Raw genomic sequence first — 15,895 nt, 5'->3', positions numbered from 1 at the left:
AGAGGCAGAGGGTGTGGGGGTAGACAAAAAAATCTCGTGTAGGCCGAGTTCACTTTTCAATTAGTTACAATGGCCAGGCCAAAGACAGGAGCCTTAAACTCCATCCCAGGGTTCTATGCAGGTAGCAGGAATCCAAGCATTTGGGCCATTTTCCTAGGCTTATTAGCAGGGAGCTGGATTAGGAAGTGGAAAAGCCAGACTCAAACCAGCACCCGTATGGGATACTGGCATCATGGGTGGCAGATTAATCCACCTCGTTATAACGCCAGCCCCTCGTACTTGGGTCTCCTCAGACTTTGATACAGTTCCTCAAAGTCAAGCAGGTGCAGTCAGAGATGGAGACAGGATTACCACTCAGGTGGACTTGAGTCCAGAGCCCATTGTATCTGAGGTGGCATAGTCTACAGACAGCAGAAACACAAGTACTTAACCTATAGGTGAGCCAACAAGACAATCTCCATGCAAGAAAATGTTATCAACTACAATGCTATGGAGAGTGTTGAATGCCTAGATCCATAAAGAGCAACATGTTATCATTAATATTGAAATGTTTCGGGGCTGGCGCTGTGGCACAGTGGGTTAACACCCTGGCTTGAAGTGCCGGCATCCCACATGGGCGCCGGTTTTAGCCCCTGCTGCTCCTCTTCCAATTCAGCTCTCTGCTATGGCCTGGGAAAGCAGCAGAAGACGGCCCAAGTCCTTGGGCCCCTGCACCCATGTGGGAGACCCAGAAGAAGCTCCTGGCTCCTGGCTTCAGATCGGCACAGCTCTGGCTGTTGCAGCCATCTGGGGAGTGAACCATTGGATGGAAAACTTCTCTCTGCCTCTTTAAAAAAAAATGTTGTTTGAAGGGGGAAGGGAGCGAGAAAGATATCTAGAGGTTCACTCCACAGATGTGCATAACAGCCAAGGATGGGCTGAGGCCGGGAGCCCGAACTTAACCTGGATGCCCCATGAGTGGCAGAGATCCAGCGCTTGATCCATCGCCTGCTGGCTCCCAGGGTGCACATTCAACATGAAGCCGTAACTGGGAGTGGAGACAGGACTCAAACCCAGGCACTCCACCATGGCACGCAGGTGTCCCAAGAGGCGACGTAACTGCTGTGGCTGCCCCTGCCTGACCACAACGGCTAGATTTCAAGGGTTTCTAAGGAGGTCGGTGTGGGCTTTGACAGTCAGCTCTGTGGAGAATACGCTTGCTGTTTTGTCATTTCCTCTTCCTCCTCCCCCATCCCTGTCATATTTGTGAACAGTAAGCATGCACCCAGGCAGTCCAGAGAGCAGAGCACAGCACTTGGGAGCAAAAGGCATCGTCTCAGGAAGGCAGGGTTCCACACAAAGGACCTTACATTCTGCCCGGACACACAGGGCGTGGGCAAGGACTTCAGCTATCAGTGCCCAGTGAGAAGTCCGAGTCCAGCAAGAGAGGCCAAATGAGTGACTGTGGTGTGCCCTGGGACTTCTTGCTACACCTCCAATTCAGGCTCCCAATATGCTTTCTACCAGATTGGCAAGAAGTCATCTCTCCCACGTCCACATTAGAAGTCCCAACCAGGAATCTGGCTCACCTTGTCACATGGGCTTCCCTGAACTAACCACTGTGGCCTGTTGAATGGGCTACTGACTGGCCAATGCAGATAACCTGTGACTGAGAGTGTCAGGGTGGGTCTTGTAGAACCCTCATGAAGAGTACCAAGAGAGAGGAAGAAGGCAGGGATCCTGGGCAAACCAAATCCTTAGGAGCCCAGGGGCAGGCCACAGCACGAGAGAAGGCTGATCTTGCCTGGGCTCCTGGCTCTTCCTAGGGTTGGTGGCTGGGAACTTCAGGAGGCAGAGAGAACCATTACCTACACAGCAAGCCTGCAGGCTGCAAGGGTTTGAGGCAATGGCTGTTTGCAAGAATCATCTTTCCTGTCTTTGATGCTCGAGTTTATTTAGCCGACTTCAGGTCTGTGTCACCAAGCAGAACAGCCAGGTCTGTAGACCCCTTGTGGGAAAGACCTCCACTTGTGCAAGCCGTCTGGATGGATGTGTCCCTGCATTCACTCTGTCACCCATGCAGAGTTCAGTTGAGTGCTTGAATTCCCCCCACCTCCATGCCACGTTTAAAGGAATACTTATCACCTCGAGAATGATAATTTGATGGATCTGGAAGTACGGTGGATCCCAGTAAATCTTGAGTCACATTCCCACATGTGTCATCTTGAGCAAGTTCTTCACCATCTCCGAGTCTTCTCAAGAGAAGATATCTCGGCAGTGTCACCCATGCACGTACTACAGCATTATCATGGCTAAGAAATTGGGAGATGCGCAAAAAGCACATGGGTGTAGGGCATATTTTCATACCTTGAACCGATGATGGTCTTGGTATTATTGTGCCGAATAAAGTTACAGTGATGTTGTCATTATTTGTCGGACCCTCGCCAGCGAAGGTCCAACACAGTCACGACACGGTCACCCTTTCTCGGTTCTCAAGGAACTTTCACTTGTGGGGGCAGAAGGAAAGTGGGGAGAGAAGAGAGGAGGAGGGGCCGCGGCGTCGACCACCGGCAGCGGTGGCTGCGCCGGCCCGCCCATATCTGTTGCTGAGGGTCAGAGCGATACATAGCAAGCATAGCCTGTCGGACCACTACAGATATTTATGATTTTGTATGAAAAATGTAAGGAAATTGAATTTCAAGTCCTCAGGACAACAAAAGTGATTAAGCAAGACCTCAAGTAACAATGTTAATGCCATTTACAAAGGAAAAAACTGATACAAAAACATTTACATTACACAAAGCTTGGGTTTTAGCCTTGAACGTAACTTTCAAAATACCTTCAAATATATCCAACTCAGGTCACTTTGCTGATTTGCTGCAGTACAAATCACGTGCAACATCTTTTTCCTTAAGACAAAACAATTCTTCAAACAATACTGCAAATACATCACTAAACACCATGAACTCAGGAGTTTTGCCACACTTTCCTATTCAAAAAACTTACAGTATATAGAGCTATAGCCAATGCATCGCAATTAGCTACTGCATATTCGCCTATTCCGCCTTTTTATTAAAATTTTTAAGTACAGGTGAGTCTGTTCAATTATTGCCTGCCCTTGGAGATTGTAGGGCACACCTGTAACGTGCTTTATGCCGAATTCTTTTAAGAATGTAACAAAACGGGCCGAAGTGTACGCTAGCTCATTATCTGTTTTAATAATTTTGGGCACCCCCAAGTGGCAAAGGACTGTAGACAGTGATGAATAACCTGTTGAGTTCCTTCTTTGTTTAGAGCCGTGGCTGACAATTCCAGAGAACGTGTCCACTGACACGTGCAAACAGCTCTGGCGTCTTTGCACCTGCGTGTTTTTAAGGCGTTCTTCAACCTTCTGTAAGACTGCAGCTATACGAGGTGAGGCGAGCTGCGAATCGCCTTCCAAAATGTTAAACAATGGGCGCATTTCATCAGTGGTTAGTTTACAATAAGGCCGTATCCAGTTTAAATTACCATATAATTTTTCTAAGTCATTTAAGGTTTTAAGTCCTGTGGTGGATGTGACAAAATCTAAAGAAGCCACAGTAGTTGGTGTTAACCTTAGTCCTAGGTACTGGACCACGGTGCCCTTTTAAATCTTTTCTGGTGCAATTTGTAACCCCGCCGTCTGCAAGCATGAGGTTAGCATGGTAAATGCTCTTTCTAGGGTGTCTTCTCTCACAGCTGCCAACAGGTCTGCAAATGAAGTTGCTCTAAGACATCCCTCTCCTATAAAGTTACAGGGATAGCACACATGTAAGGTGGTACTTTGCCTGTGGTGCCTTCTTGATCTTTCCAGTCTAGCACTTGCGCGCTTCGAGATGGGGCAACAGCGGTGCCTAATCCTACCAAGGTGTTATCTCCTTCCTGGAGGGGCCATGAAGGAGGCCAGTCTTGTTTGGAGATAATACTAACATCTGCGCCCGTATCTAACAGCCCCTTGATTGCCTTCTCTTTGATAATAAGAGTCCATAGTGGGCGCTCGCCAAGAGTCATAGTGAGGGCTGTAAAATGCTTTCCTTGATTACCTCTAGTATCCTTTACAGGGCTGATTATTAGCAGCTGAGCAACGGGCTGCAATGGCAACAGCTGCACTATCTCCTTCGTAGATTGGAACATTACTTTGAGCTGTGAGCAAGGCAACTGAATAAGCCCCGTTAATGAATTTGTAGCCCTTCCTATAGTAACGCCTAAACCGTGGATATCATCCATGGGCTCCCGAGGTTACACCTCTATTGCCTGGATTCCCATTTGAGGTGTTAATACTAAATAGTTGGTGGCTCGCAGCTCTGTGCGGTAAACGCTATTGAGTTTTCGGGCCCCTGGGTGTGGGGGCCCGCCACTCGTTTTTTTGGAATGTACTATTCTGGCCACTTAATCTGGTGGGCGACAGAAGCGGATTGCCTGCCTTATCTGGCTGGGAATAGCACTCATTTGCCCAATGGTTGCCTTTACCGCATCGAGGACACAGTCCTGGTTGGCGTCCTATTGTCTCCGTTCTGTACATTCCCTTTTCATGTGACCTTTTCCACACTTGAAACATTTTCGTCCTAGCCCGTTCCTTGGAATGGCCTTCCATGCCCTCCAGGCTAGTTCTCTCACTTGCATCAAAACCTCATTAGGGCAACCAGCCTGGGCCTGTTCGACCTCCCCCATTTAGCATATCCTCGTTCCAGGCTGGCTGACCGTTCCTAGCGTTAGCATGGGCCTGAGCCCTCGCGAGCTCTCTAAGCCGCGAACCAGAAGAGGAAGTCTCCCCCACCAAGCACTGCCTTAGCTAGGTTTCTCCAGTCCTCTGGGACTAGTCCATTGGTGCCTATGTTATCTAGGACCGCTTTAGTAAAGTTAGCATGCGGTCCATATGTTGTAATTCCTTCAATTTATGGTCCGGGGGTGTCCATCCCCGGTTGCCCTGCGCGTCCACTATCACCGGGAAAGCCTGATTTATGTGGTGATATTCTTCCCACTTAGGGCGAGTGCCTCATCCTCCTGTCCGTTTTTCTCGAGGAGGTTCCGGGGAGAAGCCCCCGCTTTTTGTCTCTCTTGTGGAGGGGTCCTCCGGAGCGGGGAGAGTCTTGGTTCGAGTAGGGGGGTGTAGAAGGAAGGGGTCTCTCATCCTCCCTATCTCTGTCCCGACCCATGTTGGTCCTCTGTCTCTGTCCTCTTTGTCTCCGTCCTCTTTGTCTCCGTCTAGGCTCCCAGATGGAGATTCTCTCTGCGTCTCCTCTAGTAAATCAGCCCCTTCATCTAAGAGGGCTGCTATTTCCTCCGAGTCATTACGGAGAGCTTGCTCGATCAGTGGCCATAGCCTAAGAACTTCAGGCGATTTCTCTGCCGACCCCACGCCATTGTTCCTGTCCTAACTCACTGCCTTACAGCGGCTGCTTTCACGGACGTCCCCGCTTTTTTTAAAAGACAACTTGGTTGTCAAGGGATCCTTTTTCCCGGTACCAACCCTAGACTTTACCGCCCAGATGCCCGTGTTTTCCACACGTTCTAATTTTTTTCCGCGGTACCAACCCTAGACTTTACCGCCTAGATGCCCGTGTTTTCCACATGTTCTAATTTTTTTCCGCGGTACCAACCCTAGACTTTACCGCCTAGATGCCCGTGTTTTCCACACATTCTAGTTTTTTCTTTCCTGCTTCCAGTGACCGGTCCGACTATCCGAGTCACGGCACCATTTGTCGGACCCTCGCCAGAGAATGTCCAACACAGTCACGACACGGTCACTGTTCATCGGTTCTCAAGGAACTTTTACTTGTGGGGGCAGAAGGAAAGTGGGGAGAGAAAAGAAGAGGGGGGGGCCGCAGCGGCGGCAGCCTCTGGCAGTGGCGGCTGCGCCGGCCCGCCCAGATCCCAATGTCCCTTTATGCTGATATCGTCCAATCAGATGAAAGGGCACGTACAGCCTCAGGTCAAAAGTTCATCTGTTTCACCTGGTTCTTCCTAGTTGTTTATGCACAGTCCATTCTGTTTGATCTGTTTCACCTGGTTGTTTTCGTAGGCCTTGTAGTCCACCGATTGCTGCAAACTCTGTAGATGAGGTTCCCACGGGTGGCCAGCCTGCGGTTCCCCACAATTATTCATAGTTGTCAGTCTTATTGGCCAAGTCCCAAAATTCACACCTACGAGGGTGGTTGCTCCAAGATTTGTTCCTTGTTAGCAACTGAAAGGAAACCCCAGCCAGGCTGTTACCTGCTGGACAAGCTCCCAAAGCCTGCTTAAGCATCAGTGATGGAAACAGCATAAGGAGTGTGGCCAGTGGTGCTCCTGGGAGGCAGCAAAGTCCCAGTGGTCAAGTTCATGGGCTCTGTCTGGAGTCAAGTCCCAGCTTCACGCCAACAGTCTGGGTAGACTCAGGGTGTTCAACGTCTCCGAGCTTCAGTTTCCTCAGCTCTAAGATGGGGACAAAAATGCTCCCCCATGAAGATGTCTTACACAACTAGATTAAGTATTCATTCCAAACGTTTACTAACACAGAAGACTGTCTCATCTTCAGAGTTCTTGGACTACCATGTTCAAGACCACGCATTTTTTTATATCATAGTGTGGCTTCACGTTCTTCCTAGCACTGAAGACCACCAACTTCAGACCATATTGTTTTGCCCATAATTATCCTTTGTCCAAGTTCTCCACTGCATCCACTCCTAGGAAAGTTCTCATCGAAGACAGAGCTCCCACCTGTCCTGTGTCCCCAGCGCCTCAGTAAACACCTGGCAGGATGTAGGTACTTACACAGACATGGAACAAATCAGGGAAGTGTTGGCAGACACTGTGCTGGGCTAAATGGCAAAGGTTTAGAAATCAGAATGGGCCAGCGCCGCAGCTCAATAGGCTAATCCTCCGCCTGCGGTGCCGGCACACTGGGTTCTAGTCCCGGTCAGGGTACCGGATTCTGTCCTGGTTGCCCCTCTTCCAGGCCAGCTCTCTGCTGTGGCCCGGGAGTGCAGTGGAGGATGGCCCAAGTGCTTGGGCCCTGCACCTGCATGGGAGACCAGGAGAAGCACCTGGCTCCTGGCTTCAGATCAGCGCGATGCATCGGCCGCAGCGCGGTGGCCACGGCGGCCATTGGAGGGTGAATCAACGGCAAAGGAAGACCTTTCTCTCTGTCTCTCTCTCTCACTGTCCACTCTGCCTGTCAAAAAAAAAAAAAAAAGAAAGAAAAGAAAAAAGAAAATCAGAATGTCGTGCACCAGTGAGTCCCCCTTTGGTGTCCAGTTGGCTACTCATTTAAGTTAACTTAAACTACTTGCAGCCCAAAGAGGCCTGGTTGATACACAGGCAGTTTCTCTTTAGCTGGGGATATAAAGCATAAGGGATGGCCCATTTGCATGGAATACAGGGAGAAGTACCCACTCAATTTCAGCCCTACTATACTTTGGGCTCAGAGGCAGCATAAATAGAGCCAAGGTGCCCCATGACCTTACTTGGGTGTCTTTCTGTCTCTTGTAAGGATGTCCATTGGATTTAGGGTCTGCTTTAATCCAGCGTGACCTCATCTGGAGCCTCTCCTTAGTTGTACCAGTGACGAGCATATCTGCCAGCGAGGACACATTCTGAAATTCTAGGATGTGAACTTGGCAATGGGGGGGGGGCACTATATCACCCGGTACTCGCCACGACCTCCAAGTCCCACTTACGTTGTTGTCATCTTGCCCTTTACCAAGTTCACCATCATCTCCGGATGACAGAGCGACTCACAGGCGAGGTGCAAGTTCCTATGAGTCTTCTTCAGTCTCGAGGTGGCCCCTTTCAGTGGTGGTTGAGCTAGCCCAGGAAAGGGGCGTCTGTCCCTCAAGTCCGTTACAGACACCGGCTGGGGACCACATTCCAGTCCCAGCTGTGCTCTCTGGTCACACGAGTCACTGCAATGGTGAGGTCTTCCATGGTGCGCGTTCAAGTGGAAGTTGTACTTTGTACACTGCACTTGATTGACTTTTAACACTTATTTTATACAAGTTCAATATCTTTTCATTTGATTTTTTTTGTAGACCTTGCTTACTTTCCTGCTAGGGTATGGTTTTTTTTTTTTACTCTTTTGAACTACTTGGTAGAGTCATGCAGCCTTTGACTATGATGTCAGTTAGGAATACGGGGCCATCAAAGAAGGAGGTACCTTTCTCTGAAGGGAGGAGAGAACTTCCACTTTGACTATGACCCTATCGGAATAAGATCAAAGTCAGCGAACCCTAAAGGCTTCCATAGCCCTGGCAACTCATGACTAGAGCTTAGGGAGATTACTGATGCCATGAACAGGAGTGTCAAATTGTTAAGTCAGCAACAGGAGTCACTGTGTACTTACATCCCATGTGGGATCTGTCCTTAATGTGTTGTCTAATGTGCAGTGATGCTATAACTAGTACTGAAACAGTATTTTTACACTTTGTGTCTCTGTGTGGGTACAAACTGATGAGATCTTTACTAATTATATACTGAATCGATCTTCTGTATATAAAGAGAATTGGAAATGAAAAAAAAAAAAACCTGGTGTTAAACTGGAAATGGCATAGAAAATTAATTTTAAAAATTATGTAGGATCTCTGTCTTTAATGTGCTGTACACTGTTATTTAATGCTATAACTAGTACTCCAACAGTATTTTTTTCATTTTGTGTTGCTATATGGGGGCAAACTGTTGAAATCTTTACCTAATATATACTAAACTGATCTTCTGTATATAAAGAGAATTGAAAATGAATCTTGATGTGAATGGAAGGGGAGAGGGAGCGGGAGAGGGGAGGGTTGCGGGTGGGAGGGAAGTTATGGGAGGGGGAAGCCATTGTAACCCATAAGCTGTACTTTGGAAATTTGTATTCATTAAATAAAAGTTTAATAAATAAAAAAAAATTAAATGCAAATGACTTTAAAAAAAGGGAGATTGTGATAAGTTTCTGCTGACCACACAAGACTGTTAATAGTTCTAAGTGCTGTATTAGGAGTTGAAGAAATTTCTAAGATGTTAAATGCTAGGTTCAGCCAGGAAAATGATATATACATCCAGTGCCGTTTAAGGAGGAGTTCATTCTCATAGTTTAAGAGATTCATTTAAAATCCTCCAGGGGAGTGAGTGTTTTAGCTAGTGGTTAAGACCACCCACATTTCCTATCCGGGTACCTGGGTGTGATCCATGGCTCCTGCTCCTAACTGTAGCTTCCCAACAATGCAGACCCGGGAGACAGTGGTGATGATGGAAGTATGTGGTTCCCCGCTCTCAGCTTCGACCCTGGCTCAGCACAGCCACTGTGGGCATTTGGGGAGTGAACAAGGTGATGGGAGCTCTCCCCCCATCCCCCGGCCCAGCTTTTAAACACACAGAACTCTCTAGTCTGGGTTCCCACTCTCCAGCTCACATTTCCTCCCTCTGCTTTATTCACTTCCCCTGCATTCTTAGATTCCACAGCCAGCGCCGCAGAGGTAACTGCCCTGTCTGAACCAACAGCCGTCACCCTGGGAGCAGCATCCCCAGCAGCTGCATAGAGCACTACCGGGCGATGCAGCTTTCTCTGCTCCAGCCAGGAGGCCACGCCCTAGCAGGACACTGCACAGCTTGAAGCCTCACAGCTCCCCAAGGATGCCCGAGGGATCTGGATGCCCTCCCAGAAAGCTTGGAAACCACACCTGATTGACTGCCTTATCTTTAGAGCCAAACCCCACCTTTTAGGCAATCTGGATTATAGTAGTTGGGATCAAAAGCTACAGCATTGAAAGGAGACAACAAGTAAGATTTAGAGAAATTGGTAGGACAGTGAGGATATTCACTTTTTTTTAAAAAAAAGTGGTAATTATTGGGCCGGTGCCATGGCTCACTTGGTTAATCCTTTGCTTGCGGCACTGGCATCCCATATGGGTACCAGGTTCTAGTCCCGGTTGCTCCTCTTCCAGTCCAGCTCTCTGCTGTGGCCTGGGAAGGCAGTGGAAGATGGCCCAAGTGCTTGGGCCCCTGCACCTGCATGGGAGACCAGGAGGAAGCACCTGGCTCCTGGCTTCGGATCGGTGCAGCGTGCCAGCCATAGCAGCCATTTGGGGGGCAAAGCAATGGAAGGAAGACCTTTCTCTCACTAACTCTGTCAAAAAAATAAAAAAGTGGTAATTACTTCATCGCTTACTGTGATCAACACATTACATGTACTTTCTCCCTGTGAGACAATCATTACTCAAGGCAAGCCTTTTGGTGAGGATTCCAGGAAGAGTGCAGAGGAGAGAGAGACAATGAGGTGTGTATAGCTTTAAAGATTTTCACCACTGACAGAATCAAAACGTCATCCCACTGGGGAGATTGGGACAGCGTGCATGTCTTGCGCCTCAGCATTATCCCACGTGATGGGAGAGGGAGGTCAAGTATTTATACACCCACTCCCCAGAAACTGCAGTTGCCTTTTAAAAAAAAAAATTTGTGAAGCAGAATATAGAGACAGATCTTCCACCTGCTGGTTTACTCCCTAAATGGTCCCAACAGCCAGGACTGGGCAGGTTGAAGAGTCCGAACTCCATCTGGGTTTTGAGTAGCAGGGACCCAAGCACCTGGGCCATCTTTGGCTGCCTTCCCAGGAGCGTTAGCAGGGAGCAGTATCAGAAAGGGAACAGCCTGAACGGTAATAAGCATTCTAGTTATGGGATGCCAGCGTCGCGGAAGTGGGTTACTTCACTATGCCACAACATCGACCCCCTGCAATTGGAGCTTCAAGTGAGGCTAGCATGCCCTGAAGTGATAGTGGCAGGGGAACATTTGGGGGACACCAGGAGTGTCTGCTCTAACGATTTGTGTGTTCACACATGTGCATGTGTGTATGTGTGGATATACATCTGAGTGTTGCAAAGATCATGAAAATGCTAAAACCATATTTCAATGCATCATTTTCATAAGACATGGAAAGTGCACTAGGAAGAGACTACATGTATCATGGTATTTTGCATTAGACATCTTACAAGCCATTTCTCCGACGTTTTGAAGTACCCTCATATACACACAGGTCGAGTTAAGGAAAAAGACTGAAGTGTTAGATTGAGAGCGAGACCAGAAGTCCTTAGGGTTGCATTCCAGCCTGTTGTCAGGTGCCATTGTCAAATCATCAACAGAAAGTATTGGTCACCGGGCATGGTCCTCAACAGGTCAAGTCCTCTGGTCTTAGCCGTGCCACAGACCCTCTCAGAATATTAGGCTTCCATTCAGATCAGGCTCCTCGAGCCATTAACTTCCAACTCAAAATTCTGGTTTGCAGTTAACTCATTGAAGCTGTTTGCTTTTTTCATTCGATTCAACAGCCTCTTATCATGCCTTTACACATTTTACATCCACTTTTTTTTTTAATCCAAAGATCGTGTTATTAAAGTTTTGTGTGGAGCCGTGATTGCCATCCTTGGAACTGAAGATGCAATCAGGGGAAAGAATGGGTGCCTCGTAATTCAGTGAATGGATACGCTCTGCGGTAATTTCTTCAGTAATTACTTGTGTAAACTGTGTGTCTCTGTAATTGAAGCTCTACAGTGTGGGGTAATTTATCAAAATCTGTAATTTATTATAGCTTTTCCCATCCCGTGTCTTGGTTTTTCTGCTTGTCCTCATTAGCATGTCGCCCCCTCACCATGCTTCAGTCCATTGTCAGCACTCAGACGAGGTGGCAGAAAACCATGCATTGCACCTGGAATAAAAGGTTCTAATGGACTTGAACTTTCTGCCAAAGATCCATTTTTCCAGGGGACACAATTGTTACTGCTGTTTGCAGTGTGTTTTCTGACAGGCTCCAAGATGTGATTTATGACATAGTTTTAAGAGACCGTCTACTTCAAGGGCAGAGAGAATAACAGATACTTTGCACACGTGGTCACTGAGTATTTTGAGGGTCTCTCGCTTCTAACACAGAGGGTATCCGGGACGAGAAGGTATGTTTTGCTAGTGGAAGGCGTTCAGTCACAGAGCAGCTTCGGAGAAAGCTTGTGTCCCCTGAACCGAGTAGTCCTGGGGTGATTGAGAGGCAGTTAGAAGGAGGAAGAGACAGATCTTCCATCCACTGGTTCACGTTCCTAAATGGCCACAGTGGCCCGAGTTAGGCCAATCTGAAGCCAGGAGTTTCTTCTCAGTCTCCCACATGGGTGCAGGGGCCCAAGCACTTGGACGATCTTCCAATGCTTCCCCAGGCCATTGGCAGGGAGCTGGATCAGAAGTGGAACAGCCAGGCCCAGAACCAATGCCCATATGGAGTGTTGGCACAGCAGGCAGAGGCTTAGCCTACTATGCCACAGCACCAGCCCTAACAGGGGTCTTTCTTAAAAAGCTCCTACTACGTGAATGTGCAAAGCCACTCCCAGGTAACACTGGTGGGCTGTTCAAGGAGTCACTGTTTCTTCAACAGTACTTTATAGATGCCAATCATGACTTTGCTGGTTGAAGAAAAACTCAAAGATAATACAGACCCTGGAAGGCAGCAGGTGATGGCTCGAGTTCTTGGGCCCCTGCCACCCACCTGGGAAGACAGATCGAGTTCTTGGCTCCTAGCTGGTGAAAGAGCCAGCAGATGAGAGCGGTGTGTGTGTCTGCCTCATGGATAAGAAAGAGCAACAGCAGGGACAGGCAGGTGAAGAGTTTAGAAAGACAAGAACAAGAGCAAACTGAGGACTTGGCTTATTTGAGGACCAGAAGTGTTAAGTGCAGTCTTATGAAGAAGAAACGTTTTAGGAAATACAGGTGGAGAGGAAACCTAGTCAACCTTTAAGACCTCATCTGTATAAAGTCTGTGGCTTCATGGCAAACAGAGGAGCAATTGAAGCTTTTTAATTAGGAGCCCAAACGTAGATTTAGACTGAATCTACATTTCTTAGTGCTGAAGAGGGAACATCACGGGAGAAAGGCTCCAAGTAGGAGACCACAGCATGAATGTAAGCAGGAAACAATGGAGGCTTAAACCAGAGGTCATTGGCGTCATGTAGTCGGCCAAGAAGTTTTAGATTTTTCGTTTTTGTGGACCCCTGTCACAACCACTTAATTCTGCCTATGTAGCACGAAAGCAGACAGGGAAGATATGCGAGTGCATGAAAGGGACGGTTTCCCCAAGAAATCGGCCTCCAAAGTTTGCAGGCTGCAGTGGTCCAAGGGCCAGAGATTGGGGACTCTCGCCTCTTACCACAGAGGTTGTGGTGGAGCAACGAGCGATTGGATTCGCATCTATCTTGGACATGGAGTTCTCAAAAAGTTCCATGGTTGACCTAAGGAATTTGCCATGTCCATGAGATACCTAGGTGAGGATTTGGAGTTAACAGCTGGGGAATTCAGTGGAGAGGAGAGTGTTCTAAACAGGTTGGCTGGAAATATCAGGTGACCCCAATGGATCAACGTGGCAAGTCTTAAACGAGTTCCGATGAAGAGAAGGGGGAAGAGAGACCAGACTAATGACTGAGCCTTGGAGCATTTCAGCATTGCACGCCAGCGAAACGGGCTGAAGACTTACAGTGATGAGAAATATGGTTGTGCAGAGTCCAGTGAGGACATCTCACCAGAAGAGATCACATGTCAGGTTGCCTAGACTTCTTGCAAGAACAAGACAATTTTGGCAACATGCAAGTTAATAAGTGAAATTGTTTGTGAAATGTTGACCAAAAACAGATTGAAGTCTATATTGGAGGCTTCAAAAATTTTATGGAAAGTATATTATCAAGAACTACATGGATTTTGGCACCCCCAAGCTTCAATTCCATTTTCTACAAACTTTTTGAAGTTTATATATGTACACATGGGTATGTATGGCATTACTCTATTACACTAGAAAGAAAAGTAAAGTTCAGGGAGATCAGGTATGCTCCCAAGGCCACAGGCAGCAGCTTGAACTTGAGCCTGGGGCCTACCCTATTCGAGAACCTGTGCTCTGGGCTGTATGGCTCATGATCAGAGCCCCAGGCTCTGTTGACTTCTCCTGTGGGTCACCTCCTCCAGCTCTGTGTCCTCTGCCCTGGCCATCTAGCTTCCCTGAAGATCACCCACAGTTACCCAGAAAGCTCTGAGGATTTGCAGCCTTGATCCTGGGCTGCACTTGTCCCACAATCCTCGAGTTTTGTCTGCAAGAGTCATGATCTACTTCCAGGGAATTCATACTAGACTTCATCCCACAATCTACACAGAGCAGCAGCGAGTTGCTAGTAACAGCTGGCTCTCATTCTACTGATGCTCACAGGGAGATGAGTCAAACTGGCCCTAGTTTTGAAATGAAGCCCTGGGAAGGAGTTATCGGACTTCTTAGTGGAGGAAAAAGAACAGGATTTGAACTGAAGTGGTATAAGCCGGCACGGTGGCAGAGCAGGTAACACTGCCACTTGTGTGCTGGCAAGCCATGTATGATGTTGCTTCACTTCCTGTCAAGCTCCCTAGTGCACCTGGGAAAGCAGAAGATGGCCCAAGTGTGTGGGTCCCTGCATCCATTTGGGAGACTCTGAAGAAGCTCCTAGCTCCTGATCTTTGTGGCTATTTGGGCAGTGAACCAGCAAACGGGAAGATCTTTGTGCCTATTTAGCTCTGCCTTTTGAGTAAATAAAGTTTTTAAAAATTAAAACCATCACCTTGGTTGGCATTCAGATGATCTTAACTCTTCTTGGTGTTATCATGGAGACAAAGCAGGCAACTGGTGAATGGGAGAAAGGTAGGACAGTGACCAAGCATTGTGTTAATTCGTCTCTAGTGGCTGTTGAGGCTCTGTGCCCCACACTCAGCGTGAGTGGGTTGTACTCAGTCCTTATCCTAGGAGGTGGGCATCTCCCTACCCACCCTGTTCTACAGGTAGACAGTTGAGTCAGTGAGATTTGGTGCCGTACTCGAGGGAACACCTACATCAACTCCACGATCAGTTCTCTCTGCACTTGACCGCGATCTTTCTTCAGCGACCCTCTTCATCTGCCTTGGCTGTGCCCAGCAATGCACAGAGGAGATACACACAGTCAAGTATGGTTTCCTTGGAGTATTCCTCTCTGTGTCAGGGACCTTGGTGCTGGGTAGCCCAGGTTGACCTATCACCTACCAGCTGTGCAGCGTTAGGGAAATTCACCTGTGAACCTCATTTTCCCTAAGGTTGGGTTATCTTCTAGTCTGTGGGGCTGGGAGACCGATTTAAATGTTAAGCACTTAATCACTGTGCCTTGCACAAAAGAAATGGTAACTGTTTTTGTAGTTGCTGCTATCTTTACAATTGTTAGAAGCCATCTGCCTACTAACAATGATAATGATAGGAGCCAATCATTTCTTGAAATGTTACTGGATGCCACGGTTTGACAGCGACAAGTGATTTACATGTAGCATTATGAGTTCTCAGCAGACTTGGGGATGCAACAGACACAACTCCTCCTGGCTTAAACGATAGGTCATTCCTTACTGCTCGGAATAAGAACCAAAGTGTTGATGGCAACTGACTTAAGGCCATCAATGATACAAGCATCTCTTTATCTTTCTCTATTTAATGTTGATTGCACCCCTAGGGTGGTCTTAAGATGGGTGTGATAGTGCCCGGCATCACAGGCAAGAAACAACCACAAGTGGCAAAGGCCCAGAAATCCCCAGCAAGCTTATGCTTTGTCTTTAGGACAAATAGTATCACCTGGCCATTGCTAAGACCATCAAGAGAAAGAGATACCCTCTGGATTAGTCAGGTCACCCTTGGAGCCGACAGTGGGAGTGGCCTCTCAGAAGCATGTGTGTGTGTGTCTGAGAAGTTGCCACCTACAGACAACCCTGCTTCTGTGAGGGACAAAGAAACCTCAGTGGCTCCCTGTGGGTAGAACTGGGGTCTCCATCAGCGCTATTTCTTTTTAGCAGGACAACCTCTGTAAAGTTAACTTTGCAGGGTCATGAAGTCCTAAGTGGCACTCAGACATGTGTCTGATAAGACTAGAGGTTCTGTAGG

The sequence above is a fragment of the Lepus europaeus genome, chromosome 21 (genome assembly GCF_033115175.1).
Source record: "Lepus europaeus isolate LE1 chromosome 21, mLepTim1.pri, whole genome shotgun sequence".
In the NCBI taxonomy this organism is placed as follows: domain Eukaryota; kingdom Metazoa; phylum Chordata; class Mammalia; order Lagomorpha; family Leporidae; genus Lepus; species Lepus europaeus.
This window is presented reverse-complemented; position numbering follows the sequence as displayed.